Consider the following 23,218-nt stretch of genomic DNA (forward strand, 5'->3'; position numbering starts at 1 on the left):
TTTTATTATTTATTTTTTATTATTATTTTTTTAATTAAAGGGATGAAATTACATTTCACAAAGTTCACTTTAACAGCCACAATCTAACACTTTGTATCATACAGGGTATGTCAGTTCCGAATCGCGTGACACTGTTGAGTAGCTGATATCACAATGCAGGTCAAGACAAGAATTCCTGAAAGGATATTCTAAATCCAAACAACAAATAATTGACACAAGCTTTTTCCCCTTTAATCCTCCAACTCTTGTTCGGCGTTCATTTGACTTGATTGAGCTAACCTGACATGGTACTGACGGAATAAAGAACTCGATCCCCCCAAGACTCCCGCAACTCAATTTACAGCATTTGTGTATAATATCAGACCCTCAGGTTTCATTTCTGTTACGCATTTTACCTTTGAGAAACGCGTTCGTTATATTCTGGAACAAATGGGAAATCAAGCCATTTTCTTATCTGAAAAGAGAACGCCGCACATCCTCCACGGCGACGCATTGTCATAGACTCATCATTCATTATAATAACATTTAAATCCAAATAAAATCAAACAAAGCAAGATATAAAATACATAACCGAGAAAACCTTTAAATACGACAACTAAGGGACGTGATTCAATAGAAATGATACTAAAGGGAATTCAGTACGTCAAGTAACAAAGAGCAATTCTGGAATTATACTTTTATGTGCCATACTAAATATCTTACTATTTGCCTGATTTTACCCCATCTTTAGCATTATCCCCCACAGTTTTTCTTATTGACGTCTCCATGAAAGCTTTTAATTGCGGATCAGAGTAAAAAGCATCCTCGTTTCTACCAGAAGCGGGCAGGGATCCCCGTAATGAGAAGTAGATCTGGGAGATGAATCTACTCCGGTGTCATTATAATAAATCTGAATATTAGTAAATATTAATAAATGGGAATGATAACGAACTTTAATAATCAATCATTTAACGGATATGAATTAATCAGATGAAATAATGAATATAAAAATGTATAATTTTTAATGTGGGAGAAAAATCTATGAGAGTTTAATAAAATAATTAGTAATTTATTACTCGACGGATATGAACTAATCAGATGAAATATTGAACATAAAAATTAAATAATTTTTAATATGGGAGACAAATCTATGTGAGTTAAATGAAATAATTAGTGATTTATTATTCAGGTGATAAAATGAAAAAAAAAAAACAAAAAAAAGATAAAACTACTGCTGTAAGAGAAACTGACACCAGCTAACGCGCATGCGCAAGAAAAAAGAGTCCCGCACGTAGAGAGATACAGCTGTACAATATGATGCAGAAACAAATAGGAAACGTTGCCATAGCAACGCCTGCCATAGTCTAGAAATGGCCTGCCCACGACGGTATAATGAAGACCCTACGCTGCAGGAGTGGGTGAATGGCGGCAAACGAAGGGTTAAACGGATATTGTTGTACTGATGCTACCGTTAAGAAGCAATAAACAGGGTATGCATAATATGAAATAAAACATAACTCCACCACCTTCTGTCTACCGTTGGCCGACCCTTGCGATCACGAGGACACAGCCACCTTTCAGCCTAGAGGCTCCTTCAATCCAAATCTATCCCAACTTGAAAAAGACGAAGCCCCTCACCGCCCATTTCCCTTTTAAATGGGGGGGTGTTTCCCATGAGGTCAGCGGGAATGCCCTCTGACGTCGGCGGGAAAGCCCAGTGACATCATTGGGCGGTCCTGGCCGCATCCTGCAAGGGTAGGATCCAGATATTTGGAGGTGTACCAGGCATACCCTTTACTCACAATGACCACATTCTCCTGCTATACCTATAGGCACCTAATACCTATTAAGCGCAACCCATAGCTTATTCCACGTGGAGTAAAGGTTTTTTTCCGTACTTATCAGCCTTCCTACGAAGACCATCGTCTTCATAAATCTTAGCCAAAAGATAAACTTTATAGAAGCCAAATCCTTGCAACATATTATGGCTTTCCAGATAAAATGGAACATGCGTTCAAGCGATGTAGAACGTCTTATTTTTTGCTCATTATCACATGCAAGAATTAATATCGGATGCCCTCAGACGAACACACGGCAGATTCACACATATGACTTTGGAGCAGAATAACCTTAGCCCTTGAACATGGTTGGTGCATAATTCATCTTAATAAATCTTGATCCCCGCATACAATACATATATTATGGAGACGCGTGGAATAGTGACTGTACATTAATGTAGCAACAATCTGGATTTAGACATCCACTTATAATGAGCAGAAATCCAGAAAAGGGGAGGAGGGGGGTTCAAAATCTGAGTTTATTTGACCTTGCGTTCAGCTGATGGAATTTCAAGGTCAAACACAACTCAGCACCCGCTGTAAATTCAACTTGTATTATCCGAACGAGGACGTGGATTGTGATGGAATCCATTACATGGCACATTAGAATTTGAACATTGTGTTTTTCACCTAGGCGTACTTAGCAAGTAGAACATTATATAAACGCAGAACACCAAGTTTGTACAAAGTTTCATTATTTCACAAGGTCAATGGAAACAAGCTTTCATGAATATTTAAAGCGTTACAATCTGAACTTGGCATTTTGACACTTTGTGATTGTAACATGTATGAAAAGGGTTAAGCTGTTTCCGCCATATACTTAATTCCACAATACATTTTCTTTTTTTTTATTTATTTCAGCATTATATATCATAAAACAGAAATATGGATGGATGGGGGGATGGGCGGATAGATTATATGCGACAAACGCATATGGTTCTTTTAAACTAATTGTTAAATTTAAAAAAGGTAATATTTCTGTTAAACTATGTCCGCTCTCCTGGCATGAAGAATTTAGTTTAGGCGTGAGGTCAGAAACTTCCATTAAAATCCATTTATGTGTTTTATCATTAACACTAATTAATATGCTTTATTGTATTCAAATGTTAGCTATCAATTACCTTTTATTATATAATTACAAACATTCGGCGTCATTTTTCATAGTCTGGGTACACTAAGGAAAATAGAAAGATTTTTTTTAAAAAGAAAATTATATAAAGTATGGTAAAGGAAGGCAATGCAGTTATATATAACATTTAATATTAAAAAAAATATTTTAATATCGAGAAAAAAATCTGGTAATAATTCAATTAAAATACACTTTTATTTAACTTACAAAGATAGATATTTCAAGCCATCTCGTATGTCTTACAGATTCTAGAGGATAATTTTTAACAGCATTATTATAATTATAATAATTATTATTTCTATTACTATACTATTTCTATTACTATACTATTTCTTATACATTTTTTTTTTTATTTTCTAATGACTTCTTTAGTCCTGATTAGATGATGTATTAATTATTAGCTAGTATATGCTGGTCAGTTTGGGGAACATATTTTATATGCTCATAGGTTGATGTTGAAACTGCTGATCCAATGAGTTGTTAGATAAAATAATTTTAAAGAACTATTTTTTTTTCATAAAATAGATATTTCTCAACTAATTACGAAAAAAACAACAACGAGAGAGTAATTTAACAAATCTAGTACTATCGGAAGTCTAGTCCTAGAGTTGAATTTAATGACAGCTTTTACCATCACCTACATTTCTTTTGTCCTAAATTTTCGCAGGCTACATTTTTTCCTATAATTATTTTGTAACTATTTCCTGACAGAGAGTGCTAAATCTGTCTTTGAAATATATAATCAATTTTTCTTCTACTAAATTACACGGGAGCGTTGATCCAATTTAAAAATGCTCAAAATACAAATAAAACATAAATATGTAATGCAAACTACGCAACTCGCACAAACCCCTCTAACGTCTGATTAATAACTTGAATTTCTGATTAAATTATAGTTTCAGTTTGACTTCCATTTCCTTATGCAAGTTTATAAAAATGCATGTGTTTCTCAGAAAATTCAATGTTTAATATGAACTGTCACATTCCCAAAGGTATGCTTCACCGGGACAGCTATCATGAGATAATGTGGATGATTATTATCCTTCCACCATTAATTTATTCCACCTACAGAAGTTAGAGTGAAAAGCTTGAACGTGAAGTCTGCACGGGATAGTGAATTAGGAGTTAACAGGGAAGCCATGGTATGAGATACAGTTACGTCCATTTCGTTTTTTTACTGTCAGGTCATGCATTAAATATGATCAGCGTTTCAGGAACAGAAGCTGGTTAATCACTTACCCGGAAAATAGCTTGTGACGTTAGTCATTTGTGTGTTCCTTTAGATTCGCCCAAAGCTTTACCCTCCTGTGCCTGAATTAAACATTGAACCTAGTGGTGTCTTCTCTGTACAGTTTCAGACTGGAATGGGCCCAATCAACGTCTATGGGACCCAATCAAGTCAATGGAAGACGCAATACAGCTTCCAAACACTGGGGGTCGCTGGTGCACAGGATTATATATATACACACTTCCACACAACCACAGGCAAATTTACAATTCCCTGACAGATGGGATCACTACGACTTTTTTTCATGGCATTTTTTTGGGAACAACTCTCTTTGGGCTGAAAATGAGGATCAATAGCTTTGCGAATCATTGATGAATGGTCTCTGAAAAAATGAGTAATGATATTTTTTCCCACTGGTTGTGCTCGTTTTGAGTGCCAAGGAGGTCACAGGTTGGGAGGTAGATAGTTTTTTTTTAATTTGATATCAATATATTTTATTTTATTTTATTTAAGCACTACTCTCTCTATCCCACAGGGCAGGGATGAAGGTAAATGATCCCGTGCCTCTCCAAAAGGATTTCAAATTTTTGAATTCTTCCTGTTGGATGTCCTCAAATTTTCATCATTTTGACATTATGCTCACTAATCTTAGATTGCTTCCTTCCAGTGTCACAAAAAAACTGAGTTTCTTTCTGTATGTTTGTGTTCACCAGAAAGCACAAGTGCCTTGGACCCCCTTAAGTCAGGAGGCAGAGATCTGAGAAGACATTTAATTAAACCTAAGTGCACGCATCATTAATTGCAAATGAAATATCACATATTCTGAAATATTGTAATAATGCTACAAAAACTGCTGAAGCCATAGAAATAAATTGTAATAATAATAATAATAATAATAATAATAATCATAAATTATCTTAGCCAAGCCTAGGTACCTTAATCTTAGGAGTAAATTTAATTGTGTACATTGATCATACAATATACAAGGTCCAATATACTGATGACTGGTAGCAAGAATATTGCTAAATCTGCAGAATAAAACATGGGGAATTTTGCAAATGCATGACTATTTTTAGTTACATATATATAACAATTGCTCAGGATTAGGATTTTCGATAGAACAATCAACACTGCGATACCTAGCACACATCACGATCAATACTATGGCCTGGTCAAGACCGGGCATTCATCACAATATCAATATGACTACAATTAAACACAATGAAAAATGAAGCTGATAGTTGAATGAACCATTATAAATAGACACAATTATCAAGCATAACATATGTTTCAAAGCGAAATAAATCTTGCTAATATATTATAAATTAAATAGCCAACAGAACATGCAATATAGCTTAAAAGTCTGATTATTAAGAAGTAACGTTTAGAGATCAAAAAATATCTTAACAATGAAAAAAGTTGAACAATAATTCTGCCGAGGAAGATAATTGCAAAATGAGAGTTTGAGAGACAACATTGAAAAAAGAATCCATAAAACACATACAGCAAAGTATTATGGCATGGCAAGCAGACTATAACGATAAAGAGAAAGAGGAGAGATAAAGAAAAATAATGAGAGATAATGAGAAGGGGGGTCAAAGAGAAGGATGAAAAATAAACAGAAAGGGGAGAGGTAGGGAGAGGAGGGAGAGATAAAGAGAAAAAAGAGAGATGACAAGAACAGGAGAGAAATAATGGAGGAGATATGAAGTAAAAAAGGGAGAGATGAAATAAAGAGAATCAAATAGAAGAGGGGAGATAAAAAAGGAGGAAAGATAATGAGAAAGGGAAGGATGGGCAGAAAGACGATAGATAATGATAAAGAAGAGAGATAATGAGATCATGGAGAAATGAGAAAGGGGAGAGAACGTGTACTTGTGTTTTTAAAGTGTTTGTATGTTAGGGCAAGTATGTCTAAGGGCAAGCAAGTCTGTGGATGCAAGGACAAGTGTAAGCCAGGATGTTTATTTGTAGTGGGGAGCTGTAATGTGCGTGTGTATGTAGGGGCAGATGCGTGTGTTTATGGGCAGGCATTTGTAAGGGTAGAGTATATGTGTGTATTTTGATTAATGTTACTGTTTTGGGACTAAATGGTATAGAATAAATAAGTGGTGTACATGAACCAGACTCTGGGTGCTGGGCAAGTCCTATTTGTGTAATATGGGTTCTGCACAAGTATTATGCATGCATGCAGGGAGGAAGGAGGGTTTGATGCTTTTTAAACTTTTCCTTCAATTAAAGCTTTTTTTTAATTAGTAACTCTCAAACAGTGTATTTAATAACACTCTACAGACTTGATACAGCAAGTTTTTTTTTTCTTACTCCCCTCACACGTTCTCTATCATGTTTTGTATATATATATATATATATATATATATATATATATATATATATATATATCTATATAGCCATATTATTTTAGTTATTTTTTGTTTATTTTCTACTGGAACAATGGTAAAATGTCAGTCCTATTATAGGATACATTTTGTGCTCTTTTTTGGTTTGCCCTCAAGGAAACTCTCTTGTTACATTAAACAAAGCGAAGTATCGAGCTGATAATTGCAGATTCACTCAGCAATGTGGTATTTGTTCTGTTAATTGTCTACCCAATTATTTTCGCTTTATGTCAATACGTTAAACTTTATTTCGTGGATGAAATTCAATAATTACTGAAACAAATCACAGATTGCAAAACTTGGAATTATTAAAAAAAAACAAAAAAAAAACTAGTATTTGCAGATTGTTGATATATTGTACCTTTATTGCATTTTATAAAAGTTTAATATAAAAAATGCGCTTCTTGCACATAATTAAGTACTTTTTTATTCTGATTAATTAATGAATCATTAAAAAATTCTTAGTCCTGTACATCAGAATTTGTTTTAATATCGTAATCCTGTGCAAATTTAAATATTGCTGTACTACCACTGATTGGCTGCAGCTATGGAGCATCATTTTTTTTCAAGGTAAATCATTTAATTCTATTTTTTTTATTTTAACTTCAGTAAATGAATATTAAAGTACTTAAAAAGTAAGTTAATATGCATTCTGTGGTGACTGGAAGATTAAAGTGTTTTTCTTTAAAATCTGAGTATTAGTATTTTAATTTTTTGGATTTATCAGGTCCTGAAGCAGGGGAGGGAAGTGAGGGGTAATATATTCTACAGGGCCCTTTAATTTCCCCACAACACCATTGTTTACGGCGTAATGGGTGTATTTGGCAAGTTCCAGGCGATGACATGCAAGTTCACACTGAAACTCACATGCCCAATTTGCAGATTAGTGAAAGTAATTAAATTAAAGGTAAGATATTGACAAAAAACCCAAACATCTCATATCACACTCAAAAAAATATCAATTCTAGTTTTCTTATGAACTATTATTAAAATATGGAACTCACCATAAGTTGTGTTGCATGGACAATGCTTTTAATTGAGTCCCATACATACATTTCTTGCTGATGTTCTAAAGTGATTATGCTTGCTCAATTTTCAGTGGAGATATTTTTGTAAACTGGCTCCAAGGGTAGGTTCTTATTAATTAATGGCTTTTCTTTGACCTATTCTAACAAAGGCATTTCACACGTTTTTTTTTATTATGAAAGTTGTTTTTTTTTCCAGCTTTGAATTATTAATCTTGTTCTCTTGGTATAATGAATGTCTAAGGGATTTAAATGAGATACAGAAGCATTTGTTATTGTATCCCTACGGAAAATACCAGACCTGTTGTCCTGTTGTCGTGTTTAACATCCGTGGTTTTCTAAATGAAAGTATGTGAAGGTGACCTACCACATGCTAGTAATTGGCACATACATATCTTTATTTAACAAGAAATATTTCTCCTTCGGCTCAAAAGTTACTTCCAAAACATTAAATTGCAATGTAGTTATGTCACAGTCTTTCCATGTGGAAGGATTTGTCCAGGACAGTTTGCATATTTAATGATAATGCTGTGTGTTGTTTTTGCCTTATCTTTGGAAGCTGTTATTCACCCCTTTGGGTAAAGCATGACCTTGAAAAGTAGTTAAATGATAAAAGCGCTGCATAAATTAAAAGTTTCATAGGAACCAAATATAACAAGACTTGGGTCATTTCTCCAAGGTTACGTTGTAAGTTAATCATCCCGTATCTTTGATCTCCTTGAATCTTTGGGAAGAATTCTGATGTTTTCTATAATACTACTTGACAAGTAGAATATTAAACAATTCATATGGACATTGGAGGCTTTTGTCTTGATGTAGGATTTAGTTGAGTGATTACTTTTTTTTTTTGCTTTCTCATGGATCACCAAATCATTTGGTGGTCTTTTGGACGTGATCAGTTCTCATCACAAGGCATCCCTCATCCAGCAACCCCCCGATGACGTAGGTGCAACCGATGAGTGGATGCACATGTCCGCATGTTACATGTTTATGATCATGTAGTGTAGGGCCAGGCATATCCAGTAGTAGGGTAACCTATCTTGGCGGTTAACCCACTGCTGGCCATTGGTGCCCCATACTCACCCGTTGTGCCGCTCCAGAGGCACATTGGATGCTGCAGCGTGCAGCCAGGTTTATAGTTATATTGAGTATCCAATTTCTGTGATTTTTGTACATATTTGCAAATTGCCTGTTGCATTCAATAGAATTGCGTCAACAAGCCAAATTCACTTTTAATTCCACAAGATCCCATTCCATTTGTGCCGCCATGTGAGACGCTACACTATTTATGGATTCAACAAGACGTAGCTGTAACATCCAATTATGCATGGAACACGCTAGCATACTATATTATGCTTTTGGAAGGATATAAGTAATAGGGAGCACATATGTATAACTTCTTTAAATGTTAATGCATTGAATGCCTGTATCGGAATGGAAACAAAAGTGCATCTATGTTTGGTAGAGGCCAACAAGCAGGGGGGTCTTTTTTAGGACAGAAAAAGGCTTTTTATCTACTTTTAAAACAGGCCAATTTGTTATTTGGCATGCTGAGGTTTGAACTGTGTTTTTACCGACTTGCTCAATGTCATGTAATATTTTCTTTCTGTATTTAACATTTTATTGAATTTCTCATATGTAGGACCCTGTAAAGAGAGCACTAGCCGCCACCAGAAAAGGAACTGCATTATTGACCGCTATGTGCTTTTCAGAATGTACTCCGCTGAGAACATCAATTCTGGCCACATACAAACTGCATAACTAACAATGGCTTCTATTCTGACTTCATTTCTATTGCATCACATTTTTTTTCTATTTTTTTGCGTATTTTTTCTATTTTTTTTTCCCATCATTAATGAAAGCTAAAATCCTGGATTTGAAATGTCAAGACATTTGAAAACAAGAAACCCCCTAGATAATCATCAAAAACAAACACTTTACTATGCCCTATAATTAACTTTCTATTTATATATATACCCACGGAAATCAAGACCATGGTAAGAATGCTGTAAATCAAGTGCCTTAAATATTGCATTAAAGGGGAAAAACAATTCTTGAGTGCAAACTCAAGTGCTTTATGTAATGATGTAGGTCAGCACTGAAAATATAATCTTTTAAATCTAATTTTATTTCCAATAAACTCCATTTATCTACCGACCTGGAGGCCACCATTGTTGTCGGTCATGTGATATTTTGGGTGACTTTCTCTGCTCCAACACCACATTGGGCTGAATCTTTATGGAAATGCTAATGAAGTCCATTCCTCCATAGACTTCCATTAGTCAGAGAGTCCGGGTGGGTGATTAGAACTGAGGAATTCTATTGTATACCACAGGCTGCATGATAAGGAGTCAGGTTGTTTCTCTAGTAGACTGGGCTAAAATAACAAAAGTTAGAACGCATACAAATGCTAATATGCAGCTGCCTAAAAGCATAAAAAAAAACATTAAAAATATATATGCACAATATTATTAGAAACATATTTTCAAATTGATGTTAAATAAAAAAATGGTGTAAATTCTGCCTTAGAATTTATGGCAGTCTATTCTTTGAATGTGTGGTCACTGTATACTTCAATAAATAAACGGCCTCATTACGACTGTGCTGCCCTAATCTTGAAATTGCCCCGGAGTAAAAGACTACATCCATAACGTTGTGTTGTTGATGGTTGACAACCACAATAAATCCTTAAACACCATGAAACACAGCCTTTAATAAAAATCTTTAACACCTTAATAACCATGTTTTAAAACATATGTTTTTCTTAAATTTTTATTCTGTCTTGTGAATTTCTAACTTGAATTATACGTTCCATTATTTAACCTTAAATGCTGATTAATTGAAATGAATTAATTGGATTGAAATGTAATATTTGTTCATTCACAATGCCTCGCTGCTTTCACACACTTACTAAGTATTTCATAAATAAATGTCTTCCTTGGAGTTAAAAATGTTGAACGGGTCAATTCTCTTTTAATGATTTTTAATGGCTTCATAAAAGACATCGTGAAGGTTTTTTTCCCCTCTGTACTTTCTTAATCAAGGGTTTGATGCATCTGTAGCTAATATCTGATGTAGCCGAGGTGGGGTTTAGAACTAAATTACGAAAAGCAGACACTTTAATAAAACTTTGAAACATCTCAAACCTCAATTGGATTCACCTGATTTAGTGTTTTTACTACAATGGATGATTATATTAGACTATAGGGTAAGAGATGACTCTAGGGTTTCAAGAACCCTAGACAAACTCAGTTTCTGCCCCATTTCTGTATAGACAGTTTTGCTATCACAGTGAAGGACTTTGTAGTCAGTGCTAGACTGAGGATGACAAGGTGGCCCTGGCACTCTATTGACAGATGTAGCTTCGACTCACGGGCCAGGCTTGGCTCATTTGCTCAATTAAATAAAACACCAACACACAAGATGGGTTTGAAAAGGCCACAGCCGTTTTATTTAACAGTCATTGTCCTGTAAAACCTGAAATAATAAACATAGATGCGTTAACAGAGACAATGACGTAACCAAAACCAACCTAGCTTGCCAAGTTATCCAGGTACCATACCACACACCAATTTTGGGAGGGGACATACCAGGATGCCCCAACCCGGACCTGAGGTTCCGAGCACCACTCCTTGCAAGGAACCTCCCACCAGTTATGACCACCAATGATCATACCACCACATTAACCCCTTGGATACCTGGCAAGCTACCGCCCACAACTGTGACTAATGCAGCAACACCATTCCACACACCAATTTGGGAGGGGACATACCAGGATGCCCCAACCCGGACCCGAGGTTCCGAGCACCACTCCTTGCAAGGAACCTCCCACCGGTTATGACCACCAAGGATCATACCACCACATTAACCCCTTGGATACCTGGCAAGCTACCGCCCACAACTGTGACTAATGCAGCAACACCATACCACACACGAATTTGAGAGGGGACATACCAGGATGCCCCAACCAGGACCCGAGGTTCCGAGCACCACTCCTTGCAAGGAACCTCCCACCGGTTATGACCACCAAGGATCATACCACCACATAAACCCCTTAGATACCTGGCAAGCTACCGCCCACAACTGTGACTAATGCAGCAACACTACTCCACAAACTCAACCACATAAGGGGAGGGAGGGTGGGACAAACACCACCAGGTAAGGTTAAACAAAATGGATCCTTACCCCTGTGATCACCAAACTTAAATATCCTCCTACCAAAACTCCTCCCCTAAAATCCACAATTCCTGCCTTAGCCTAGCCCTGCTCAGCACTCTGTCAGGCCCCACTCTAGTCCATTCTGGCCCCCGTGGGCTTCATTACAGAGCAATGTTAGTCCATTGGTTTTGGACAACTTATTTAATTTCTAGCCCTTTGGGTTTGGACAAAATCCTGAGGACTTTCCTCAATCGGAAACGCAATTCAGTGTCCCTCACACACTCTCTCATGTTCTCTGTCAATGTCTCCCTTCCTTCGCCATGTCTGTATTTCTCCTTCATTCTGTTTTTGTTCACAGTTTCTCCTGTCTTCTTCTAACACTTCTCTTTCTCCGTTGACAGTTTAAAACTATTATGTATGAAACAATGTCAGCCAGTGGCCAACTGGACATTTGCCCTGTGTGCCAGATGGACAGTCCTGGCGTGCCCTTGGTGGCATCCTCTACCCCCATTTTTTATAAACCTCCCCATTATTTGTGAATAACAATAAATAATCATTACTATAATAAACAACCAGCTAGATCTTAACTATAATTTCCATGACATCTGCATTTGTCTAGTCTGAAGACAAATAGCAAAGTACAAATAATACGTAATGGGTCTTATGGTACAAACATCTCTTTTTCAGACTAAAAACTTTTAATTTCACCATGATGCGACAACAACAACAAAAAATCACAGATCAAATACAATTTGCTTTGCAAAGGAAACTTTTTGGAGTTGAAAACTTTTGGAGTGACAAATGTTAAATATAAAGATGAAGAACTATGGGTAACCATGGAAACAAGGGTTCTAAGAACATGAGCTAAGAAAACAAATTGCAAGATTTCTATATAAAATACTGAGGAAAAAAATAAAAAATGTATCATAAACTTTGTTTATGTCTCGATATCATGTTTAGATATGGTGGGAATTGTCGTAAGGCGTAAAGAAGTGGATATTAAAATGGAAAACGTTATAATCAACGCTGAATAGTTGACAAGATGGCAGCACAGGCCCCAGGAGTAAATTTGTCAGGTATTGATTTTACAGCCCACACTTATTGCAACTTCTACAAAGAGGCTCTTTTTTTCTTTTTCTCAGCAAAAATCAATTCAAAGAAATTTGAAATTAATAAAGGCTTACATTTTTTTTTTATATTTTTTAAGAATGACAGGATTAATAATAATAATATTAATAATAATAATAATAATAATAATAATTATTATTATTATAACAACAATATTTAAAATTTTCAATATTCTTTGAAAATATTTGAAGAAAATAAAGGATCTTAACAAACAAAATTTACCAAAATGAATTTTTATCTTAGTCAATAGAAAACGTATTCAATATGGCTGCCTTTTATTTTTAGGGATACCTAAGTTTCCAGTGTGGCTGTTCCAAGCGCAGTGTTTCCACATGAAAGGATCCATCGCGTTACCAAGATTTTGGTAATCCAGGGCTAGCATGTCGGTGGCCTAAAGGAAGCAGCTGGGATCAATCCCGAACCCAACCGCTAGTGCAGAACATTTAGAAACTCAGGGCTGATGTGTCATTGATTGGTAGATGTCAATAATTTGCTGTTAATGTATTTCACTTTTTAGCGTTTATGTTTCCATATGCTGAGCCATAAGTAACAATGTATCTTTCTAATATTGATAATAGATAAAGAGTAAACTTTATCAAAAAAATAAAAAAAGACAACTCAAAACGAATTCAACTTTAACTTTTATAGGTTTTTTTTGTAGAAAATGACCTCATATTACCCAACTACAAAAATGTTAGGAGGCAATCCCAAAATGTACAAGAAGCTTAACTGGGCAACAGAAGCCTCATTAAAATAGTTACAATAGAGTACTGGCACAATAGACCCAGCTAAAACAAGTCGGGTCTGGTTATGGTAATTGAAAGCCCTGTATGGGCGAAACGGGTGCACAAAGGTAGGCGCACCAGAGGTGCAAGAAGGAAGGGTACGTGAAAGAAGCCATAAGTGGGGAACCTTGCATTTTATGCCAAGGTTGTGTGTTTTTTGGTCTAATTATGGCTTACAACCTCCACCATACATGTGTCTACCCTTCAATATGTTGTGTACTGCCACTTCCGTGATCTTTGTGTTCAATCTACATGTATGTACGTATTATGTGGATCTTTTTCTAGATAAATGCACCAGAAACAACTCTAAGCTCAAGTATGTCTGCGTTCCAATGATTAACACGTGAGACAATGTATTTAGAGCCAAAACATCATTTCAAAACATGGAAACAGGAACCCTGATGTACCATGAACGCTATACATCTATGTATATATATATATATATATATATATATATATATATATATATATATTATCCTGTATTCCTTATTTTAAAATAAATGCAGAGTTAGAATATTTTGGCTTGCATTATTTCCGTATCATAGCCCATGAATCAAGGTAGCAGAAGGCCTGTCAAGTTGACATAACATTTGTAAAGAAAGAAAGAATATATGTGTATTGAAAAAGAAGAAGGTGAATGTAGCCATTAGGAGGATCGCTGAGCTGTAAAAATTGTGGGAGGACAGGGGAGTGCGAAATAGGTTTACAAATGGGAGTATAGACAGGTCCGCTCAAACATCACATTATCGTCACTGCCAACATGATATTATAGCGGGTGCATTTTTCAAAGATACGTTTCAGAGATGAAACAAGTAAGTGTTTCTCTCTTCTTTCCCGAATTAAACATGTCATGCCAGTGTGCGGATTGTTTATCAGGCAATGTGTCTTGGGTTTTTTTTGGTTATTTTGTTGTGTTTTTTGTATCTCTGAGGACAGTTCATTTATTAGTGTGTCTACTTTTGAAGTCTTGAACCTGTATTTTCTAAGCCAAATCTAGAGATTCATTTCAAGGTTTTCTGGTGTCCTGTTATTTAAATGCTAATAACATGTTTTCTTATTCGCAAAGAGATAAGTATATATAGCTTTCGCAATTGCTTTTTTTTTCCTGGTATAGAGTATTATTTTACAGAATCGCTTCATGTGACGCCGCAATATAATTTTACTCTATCATTAGCTGAGCCTAACAGCATACTTTCTGTGTGTTCTATCCTAAAATCTGTAAAACATAATAATTTATGTAGAATTCATTTTATTTTTGTTAATCTTTATTGATCAATTAATATAGTTGGGTAAGCAAGAAAAGACTTACAAAAACCGAAGGTGGGGAGGATGCCGATCGACTGAGGATACGATCTAGATTGCAAAATGAATATGATAAAGTGTGATACTAAGTATCGTGGCACAAAGTTTAACCCTTTAATGACAAAGCCTGTACATGCATTGTTTTCAATGGGTTTAGGGACCGCCCATTGTCCTTAAGGGGTTAAAAAACAAAGAGCTGTGCTCTCTTATCAATGATACAGAGAAAATAAAGTTTTTCGAAGAATACCTTAAAACTATTCAAAGGAGGTTCTGTTATGAATAACAAAAATTCCATGCAAGTCAATCTCTTCATTGTCCTGCTGTTTCATTATCTCTCTACATTTTGAAAACAGTCCAAGAAAAAAAACAAAAAAAACAATTTAGCTACTTTGGGGATTGCGGAAAAAAAACGACTACAAAGCTAGTCCTCAAAAAAATAAATCTGATGAAGCAAAACAAAGGTCCGCGTGATGCATCTTAACGTTCAAATTTTCTTTGAAGTAACAAGTCGTGGATGCCAAACCCCCACTTATCCAATCGAAACAAGAATGTATTTTAATTTCGCCCAAATGTTGTGTCTTGGTAATTGAATAAAACAGGTGGAAGCGGATAGAACGCGCATTAAGGAAGTCACCGTGCAGGACTGTTTCCAAAGCAAGTCGGTGATAATGCTCGCTTCCCGCGGTTTCTCTCTCCATCATTTCTACAGACATAGAGCTAAATTGCTAAAAATCTCCTGCTTAGGACCTATTATTTCCAGTGGGCTATGACAGTAATGGAGCTGGAATCGAATTCTCTTCGTCTGAAACAGGTGTGTCAAAACAAAGCTCTCCGTCATTTCCAGAATAACACATGGAGGAGACTGGCGTTGTGCCTACCTGCTTTTGAACTGATTCTTTGTTAGCTAATTTTTGCCAGTAAAAAAAAATACCATCCGTAGGAAAGTAAGAAAATATTTAATTTGCAGTTGTTCTATTTTTTTTATCATTTATTAATTCACACTGAACGGGTCCTTTATGTGCTCCTTTAGTGTTACACATGTCCTTTTGGTGAACGTTTGTAGCACCGGACTGGGTAAGGCTGACTCAACATATAGCCTTCCAAATGTAGTTTGAGACACTATATTAATGGAGCATTTGGATGGACTGAGCTCCGTGAGGACCTATCAATGTTACCACCCCACAGCTTTATAAGGGTTATGGATTTTTCATCCCCTATGGGTTACCTAGATATCTGGGCGTTAGAACAGCTTTGTGTGTTTGTTATAAAATAAAATGGATATTTCACTGCATTTATATGATTGGTTGGATGATTGTTGTAACACATCAAACACAACGCCTCTTGGTCTATTCACCAAAGATGAAGGTGAATACGAATTGACGGTCTATGCGACTTTGTTTAATGGAGGCACACAGGGTGTCATGCTGGCCAAATGTTTCAAGACACATCTACATTTCACATATTGCTAACCAGCATATGGAAAGTGCTTCCCTGCGGTATGTGAGATGTATAAACAAAGAGAATGGAACCATACGTAGTGCAGCGGGCAGCATTTTACACGTGTTGGGGAGCAACGTGTGTAATGTATGTGTCCTGGAAGAACATTTATGTCAGTAGGCCAACCCTAGACAGAACCCCACATGTTTTCCTCCACTCACAGCCAGTTATATAACCAACCATGCCTTCTTCCCCTTCCAATCCCTGTGATAAGTAGATTTTAACCCCTTAATGACAAAGCCCGTATATGTACAGACTCAAAATGCATCGTTTTCAATGGGTTTAGGGACCGCCCATTGTCCTTAAGGGGTTAAATTACAAAAGCCAAACTAATTTCTGAAGAGCGGTCTATAAAGAAAAACTGAAAACATGTTCTATCCTGCTAAGGACTGGAATGATGAGAAATAAAGATTTAATGGTGTAAAAAATGAATAAATTAGTTTCTGATGAAGTATTAAAAAAAATCATCTAAGTCAAGTGACTGCATCAAAGTGCAACGTTACAAGCTGCTCTGAGTCGTGTTCCACTGGAACGGTTACACTTCAGCCTCTTTAAAAGGCCTTGTTACATTTAATGTTTGGAACGGTATATATTTTCTTTAATCATTTAGTATTTTTTTTTTTTTTTTTGCAATCTGTGCTATGCAGGGTTTTTGTTACAGACGCATTAGGCTATTAAGTTAATGTCAGCCATGATCTGCTTTCTTTATTCTGAAATGTCTCATAACAGAAGGTATACTGCAAAGAATTTCCGCTCGCATTAGCGAAGAAACATTACTTTTTCAGCATATGCTTCCATTTTATTGAAAAGCACAGATTTCTATGGAAAACAACCAAAATAAAATATGAATGTTTTATTCTATTATAAAAATGACTCAATCAATAAATCTACTTTATTATTTTAATGAACTCAAAATGTTAACGTATTTTGTTATTGGACCGTAATCATTGAAAAGTTAAAAATAAAGTATAAAAATCAACTAAAACAACTTTCCGACCCTAATAAACTTGTATGTATTTTGAACAACAGTTTTTAGAATCCTAAAATATGTAGTGTTAATCCTTTACCTCTATTCAATTAAACATATATGTGTATCGGTTTGTCTTAGTCTGTCCATTCTAGTCTTATCATACCTCTTGAATATTTGTATTGTATGAAGCGCTGTGTAAATTGTTGGTGCTATATAAATAAAAGATGATAATAATAATAATAATAATAATTATTATTATTATTATTATATTTTTTATTATTATTATTATTATTATTATTATTATTATTATTATTTTTTAAGCTACATACATTGGACTCCTAAATATAATTTCAATATAAGTATTAAAGTGATACATTTTTCATTGAAACTATTCAATGGTTAACTTCTTTCAAATGTTTACGATGTCCCGCAATTATTTCAAGCAAACGTTGAATGACCTTTTACTCGCGCAACAAAAAATTAAAAAAAAAGAAAAAAGAAAAAACACAAAACCTCAGTGTCACGGATACTATTAAACAAGCATATGAAGAAAAATGTTATGCTTTCTGGTAGAGGTAGAGACTGTTCTCTAGGAAGATCAAAGAGCTGAGACTGTTTGATTATGTAAAGTGCTGCCAAAAGTGGAGCTTCACTTAGATAAAAGAGGCGGTGTGTATCCATGTAGAACACGATGCCTCCGCTGTGATAGTAAGATAAGCAAAAGAACTTTGCTGCATCCCGTTGGCTACAAAGTCTACATGATAGTCTGGTGATAATAAGAATGTTGGAAACCGACCATTAGTTTTTTTGTAATAATAATTTTAATATAATTACTGTTTTAAACTGCTTTATAGTACATTGCAAAGATTAATAGATGATTCTTTAAATATATTTATAATATTTACAAATGTATTTCATTAAAGCTACAAACTATTTTACCTATCATTCTATCAATCTATCTATCTATCATTCTATCTATCTATCTATCTATCTATCTATCTATCTATCTATCTATCTATCTATCTATCTATCTTTCTATCTATCTATCTATCTATCTATCTATCTATCTATCTATCTATCTATCTATCTATCTATCTATCTATCATTCTATCTATCTATCTATCTATCTATCTACCTATCTATCTACCTATCTATCTATCTATCTATCTATCTATCTATCTATCTATCTATCTATCTATCTATCTATCTATCTATCTATCTATCTATCATCTATCTATCATCTATCTATCTATCTATCTATCTATCTATCTATCTATCTATCTATCTATCTATCTATCTATCTATCTAAGAACATTTGTATTATCTAAAAGTACAATTTTTCATAATTTCATGGGAACTTATTTCAACCACTCTGGGGTTAACACGTATTGAATAAAAATATAATAATTGTGTATCAATAGACTTGTGCACCTGGACCAGAAACGATTGGGGCAAATGTTGGTCCATCTGTTTATTTTTTTCTAGCCCTTTCAATTTGGATGGAATTCAGAGATCTTTTTCAATTTTGAAACCAAATTTGTTGTCACTCACCCTCATACTCTCTTACACTCTCACACACTCTTACTCACACTATTACAATGTCTCCCTACCTTCTCTTCAAACCTTTTCTGTGCCTCTATCTCCTTCTACATAAATCCACTTCATTTATTCCAATTAACTCAACTGGTAAAATCCGTAACAATTGAAATTTGTATGAATCTGCATGCTCAAGTAGTCTTGTGGCATTAACAGATATACGAGATATATTCTCTCTCCTCGATATGGCGCACAGAATGCAGAAACCCAAAGCAGATATGCTCTCTGTCCACATTATTGAAAGATACTCATATTTGACAGATTTCCTTTGTTAATTCGGAAGAACGTGCCCGTAGAATAAACCATTTCTTTATGTTCCGTTTTGGAAGCAGTAATTGCTAAGACACACAATTCAAGAATGACTCGCTTAGATGATTCCAGAAGCCAAATGGCTTTAACCAATGCCCTTGACAATCAGTACATTAGGCACTTTCTGCCAATTATGTTCCAAGTCAGCTTTTGTACATGTCAACGTCTTACGTGCCTCGCACTATTATTTGTGAATTCTATACTGAAAAGTAATGCGCAATGTGTTTGAAGTTGTGGATAGAACCTGGACGGAATAATTTTATTGGATGTAAGTAAGCATGCTTTTGGTCACGACTCGTAATACACATAAATATTTTTTTTAAAAAAAATATATTTTTTCTAAAAAAATAGAATAGGATCAGGGCCGGACTGGGACTGAAAAGCAGCCCTGGAAAAATTTGGAGACCAGCCCCATATAGTTTATCTCACGGTGAAGCTCTTATACCCACACGCACCCCTTATACACACCCGAGTCACACTATGTGCCATTCTTTTTATCTCATTATTTGTATTAAAATGCCAGAAAGCAAAAGTGTTAAAAGGCCCTAATAAATGAAATACATTACACAGAATGGGATCAAAACATTTACTACTGCGAACATTTTTAGATGAAAGAGTTCCATTTTATTCAGTGGAACAAAACACTGATCACATTATTCTTCACGATATTCTGGTAAGAAACTTTTATTTCCTTATTAATTCATGTAGACTATTTTTTTCCATATTTAATAAAAGCTATGATTGAGACATGTTTGGTTTTTATTTCCTTTCATTTGACAACCTACCCCCGAGTTATGCACCTCTGCCCCCAGGCTTCCCACTCTGCCCCCTGATATGCCTTCTAACCCCCTATATGCCACTCTGCCTCCAGAAATGCCTTATACCCCCTATGTGCCACTCTGTCCCATGATATGCCTTCTAACCCCCTATATGCCACTCTGCCATATAGGGGGTTAAAAGGCATATCATGGGACAGAGTGGCATATAGTGGGTATAAGGCATTCATGGAGGCAGAGTGGCATGAAGGGGGTTAAAAGGCATATCATGGGGCACTCTGCCTCCAGAAAAGCCTTATGCCCCCTATATGCCACTCTGCCTCCCTGATATGCTTTATACCCTCCTATATGCCACTCTGCCTCCAGAAATGCCTTATACCCCCCATATGCCACTCTGCCTCCCTGATATGCCTCAACCCTCCTATATGCCCCTCTGCCCCGTGATATGCCTTTTAACACCCTTTTTGCCACTCCACCTCCAGATATGCCTTTTGACCCCCTATATGTCACTCTGCATCCAGAAATGCCTTATACCCTATATGCCACTCTGTCCCATGATATGCCTTCTAACCTCCTATATGCCACTCTGCCATATAGGAGGTTAAAAGGCATATCATGGGACAGAGTGGCATATAGGGGGGTATAAGGCATTTCTGTAGTCAGAGTGGCATAAAGGGGGTTAAAAGGCATATCATGGGGCACTCTGCCTACAGAAAAGCCTTATGCCCCCTATATGCCACTCTGCCTCCCCAATATGCTTTATGCCGTCCTATATGCCCCTCTGCCCCATGACATCCCTTTTAACTCCCTTTATGCCACTCTGCCTCCAGATATGCCGTTGACCCCCTATATGTCACTCTGCATCCAGAAATGCCTTATACCCCTATATGCCACTCTGGCATATAGGGGGTTAAAAGGCATATCATGGGACAGAGTGGCATATAGGGGGGTATAAGGCATTTCTGGAGGCAGAGTGGCATAAAGGGGGTGAAAAGGCATATCATGGGGCACTCTGCCTCCAGAAAAGCCTTATACCCCCCTATATGCCACTCTGCCTCCCTGATATGCCTCAACCCTCCTATATGCCACTCTGTCCCATGATATGCCTTCTAACCCCCTATATGCCACTCTGCCATATAGGAGGTTAAAAGGCATATCATGGGACATTTTTGTTTACTTTATATGGCAAGCCGATCCAGCTTGCCATATTAAATAAAAAATAATATATGCCACTCTGTCCCATGATATGCCTTCTAACCCCCTATATGCCACTCTGCCATATAGGGGGTTAAAAGGCATATCATGGGACAGAGTGGCATATAGGGGGTATAAGGCATTTCTGGAGGCAGAGTGGCATGAAGGGGGTTAAAAGGCATATCATGGGACACTCTGCCTCCAGAAAAGCCTTATGCCCCCTATATGCCACTCTGCCTCCCCGATATGCTTTATACCCTCCTATATGCTCCTCTGCCCCATGATATACCTTTTAACCCCCTTTATGCCACTCTGCCTCCAGATATGCCTTTTGACCCCCTATATGTCACTCTGCATCCAGAAATGCCTTATACCCCTATATGCAACTCTGGCATATAGGAGGTTAAAAGGCATATCATGGGACAGAGTGGCATATAGGGGGGTATAAGGCATTTCTGGAGGCAGAGTGGCATATAGGGGGACACACTTACATACACACACACATGCCGATTTTTTTTGTTTTTAACAAATACAAAAAACATACAATACAAAAAATACATTATTTTACTCACCTTCTACTTCTCTTGACTTCCTGGTAGCTGCACACTGTTCTCCTCTGTGCTGACAGCCAGGATGCCACTGACCTGACATCCGGTGCTGCAGCAGTCTGAGCGCGAGGGGGCGGAGCTTCCGCCTCACGCTGCTCCCATCACTGTGCAGCCATCAGACTGCTGGGAATGTAATCTAAACGGCCGGTGCGTGCTGATGCCGCCGGCCGGAGCTACTTTGCTACTTTAACACTTTTTTTTTTTAATTTATATGGTAAACTGGATCGGCTTGCCATATAAAGTAAAAAAAAGTATTAAAGCAGAGGCGGCCGGCGGCATCAGCACGCACCGGCCGTTCAGATTACATTCCCAGCAATCTGATGGCCGCATAGTGATGGGAGCAGCGTGAGGGGTGAAAGGTCAGTGCGAGGGGGCGGAGCTTTCAACCCTCACACTGCTCCCATCACTAGACGGCCATCGCACACGGCTGCTGGGTGCTGATGCCGGCTGGCCGCATCAGCACCCAGCGGCCGCTTTGATTATATTTCGGGCAGCCTGGGGGGCAGCTCAGCGGCTGTCTTCATGGCCGCCCAGCCCACGGACCTTCCGGCCCACCGGGAAATTTCCCGGTATCCCGGTGGGCCAGTCCGGCCCTGAATAGGATTGGGCTGAAAATGATGTCGGCGTTAATTAAACTTCTCTGGCTAAGATTTCGATACCTCTTCTTTATATACAGTCAAGCTTGGGTGATCTTTTCTTGATATATATGAAAAAAAAACCCCTTTCTTTTAACCTTCGATGGGGCTTAGACGGGAATCCTCATTGTCAAAGCAGGTGGGCAATGAGTTTAAATAAATGGCACTTCCGTCAATTTCCCTTCCGTCGGAGACCAAGACAAGTACTGTCCCAAAGTCTTCTGGAGAACTGATGTCAAAGTGAAACGGTTTGGCCAATTAGGTCCTGTGCCAAAACATGGTGGCTGAAAGTAGACAATTCCTTTAGCTTACATAAAGTTCTATAGGGTTGATGCAAAATAAAAAATTAACCTTAAATCTTAAATAGCTTGTGGATTAAGTCAGCCGATCCATTGTTGTATTTTAAATGTATACGGTAATATGGCCCTGTAAGCCTAATTTTTACAATTTTTACCGGCCTTGTAAACTTCTTCTTTAACCTCATTTTATATAACAGAAGTTCTTAAAAACGTAACAGTCAGTGGGTGCAATTAGCATGCATAGGGAATCATTCCCCATATCTTTTAACTCCTTAATGACAAAGCCCGTATATGTACGGCCTCAAAACGCATTGTTTTCAATGGGTTTAGGGACCGCCCATTGTCCTTAAGGGGTTAATAATTTTT

This window comes from Spea bombifrons, chromosome 7 (genome assembly GCF_027358695.1).
Source record: "Spea bombifrons isolate aSpeBom1 chromosome 7, aSpeBom1.2.pri, whole genome shotgun sequence".
NCBI lineage: Eukaryota > Metazoa > Chordata > Amphibia > Anura > Pelobatidae > Spea > Spea bombifrons.